Genomic DNA, 1,898 nt, shown 5'->3' on the forward strand with positions numbered 1-1,898 from the left:
GCATGAGTTTTAAGCCACCGGGTTCAGGAACCATGGTTGACTACATGGGAGTCCAGCGACATAGCCATTACACTTACTGCTGGTTCCCTCTATTCTTTTTCTTTTCTTCTCCTCTTCCACCTACTTCTTCTTCTCCTCCTATTCTTCTTCTCCTTCTCCTCCTCCTCCTCTTCTTCTTCTCCTTTTTCTTCTTCTTTCCTTCTCCTCTTCCACCTCCTCCTCCTCCTTCTTACCAAAGTCATATCCTAGCTTTATTAAAGGGCCCAAGCTGCAGAATGAATTTAAAAGCACAAAAAGTTCCATCAGTTTAATAACAATTGAAAAGGGAGGACAGGGGAAGAAGCCCCTAAACCAGGGGCATGAGGACCCCAGCTCATAGCACCAGGTCTGGCCACAGGGTCTCCTGGTATTGCTGTTACTATGAGGTCTAGGGTCAGTGATTGTCCTGTGGGAGCCACTGATCACTTGGGTCAGGACCCTTACTTCTTCTGGGGTGTGCTCAGCTTCTGCATGTCTCAGATCTTGTCCAGAAGGCCAGAGATGAAGGTCTCAATGGGTTTATAGCAATCAATCAGCAGCTCCTTGACCCCCAGCCCAGGTATCATCACTCTCCATGTCTAGAAGCTTGTCCACATTGATCTCCAGCCCTGGGATTTCCTCTTTCTGGTAATCATACAGGCACATAAGTTGCTCCAGGATGCACTCCTCCAGGTTCAGGTGCTTCTGTAGTTCTTTGTGGTCATACTTGTGGCCGACCTTCCATTGCCTCATGGACCCTCATTGTCTATGCCAACTAGGCCCTTGCCTGCAGCCCCAATGGGGCTCTGAAAGTAGATTTGAAGCCCTGGGCTAGCACCTGGGGGGTCCACTGTCTTCCACATAGCCAGCACCTGGGGGGTCCACTGTCTTCCACATGGCCAGCCCTCAGGGGGTCCACTGTCTTCCACATGGCTGCTGAAGCCACATGGCCACATGCACCCTTGGGCCTCTCCCTGTTCTGCTGCCTATGGGACATCTGCCTGCTGGCTCCTGGCTGCTGGCTTGGGTTATCTCACTGGGTCAGCTCCCAGTGAGCTCCCTGTCTTCTTCAGATCTTCCCTTCCTAGACCATTTTCTGTCATTCACTAGAATGGCTTTTTCCAGAGGGATGACTCACTCTTGTTTCTTCCTATGCCTGGAGTTGCTTTCATTTTAGAACCAAATGGGAGTCTCAAAGGAGATGCCCATATCAAATGACTGTCTTGGGCTAAACTATGTGTTTCTCCTCTCCAAGGTAAAACCAGATGAAGAATAGGTCATAGCTAACAGAAGGATTCCAAGATCCTAGAATCTCTCAGGCTGAAGACGTTCAGCCAAGAAAATGGTCCCAGGGACAAAAAAGTACAATAGCAATCTGAGGATTCCCAGGTCAGTCCTGGAGCTTAGCTTGCCTTCAAGGGATGCCTTGGGTGGGATCTTAACTCTAGAATGCTATAAAAGCAGGAGATACTCCAAAGCTCTCAGGATGCACCAAAAAGGCCAAGGGTGCGTGGTCATCTAGCAGTTTCTATAAGCAAACTGATGGGGACAAATTGTTCAAAATGCCTAGCTTGTTCACACTGGGTCATTCATTGCCTAGTGGGATACTCCAGGACAAGTCTCTGCCTCTAGATTGCCTACTGCCCCTTCTGTCATTCTTTCTTTTATTTTTCAGAAGGCATGGAAAACAACTACTTGACCCCCTCCCCCCAGACTCAGACCTTGACTATGTCTTTAATAACTGGGAAATGTTTGATCATGATAATTGTTCGTATTTAGAAATGCTACTTTTTAATGTTGATTTTCTATCCTACCACTTTATTCAGTTATTACTTCAAGAAGTTGTTTTTTTTTTTTTAATCTTTAGCTTTGAGTCCACT

General features: G+C 47.2%; 1 pseudogene; it reads right to left on the reverse strand.

Annotated features, from left to right (window-relative positions):
* Nucleotides 1-479: 479 nt before the first annotated feature.
* Nucleotides 480-881, reverse strand: LOC102491142 (protein phosphatase 1 regulatory subunit 14B pseudogene; annotated as a pseudogene).
* Nucleotides 882-1,898: the final 1,017 nt, after the last annotated feature.

Source organism: Tupaia chinensis, unplaced genomic scaffold (genome assembly GCF_000334495.1).
Source record: "Tupaia chinensis unplaced genomic scaffold, TupChi_1.0 Scaffold143635_1, whole genome shotgun sequence".
NCBI classification, from domain to species: domain Eukaryota; kingdom Metazoa; phylum Chordata; class Mammalia; order Scandentia; family Tupaiidae; genus Tupaia; species Tupaia belangeri.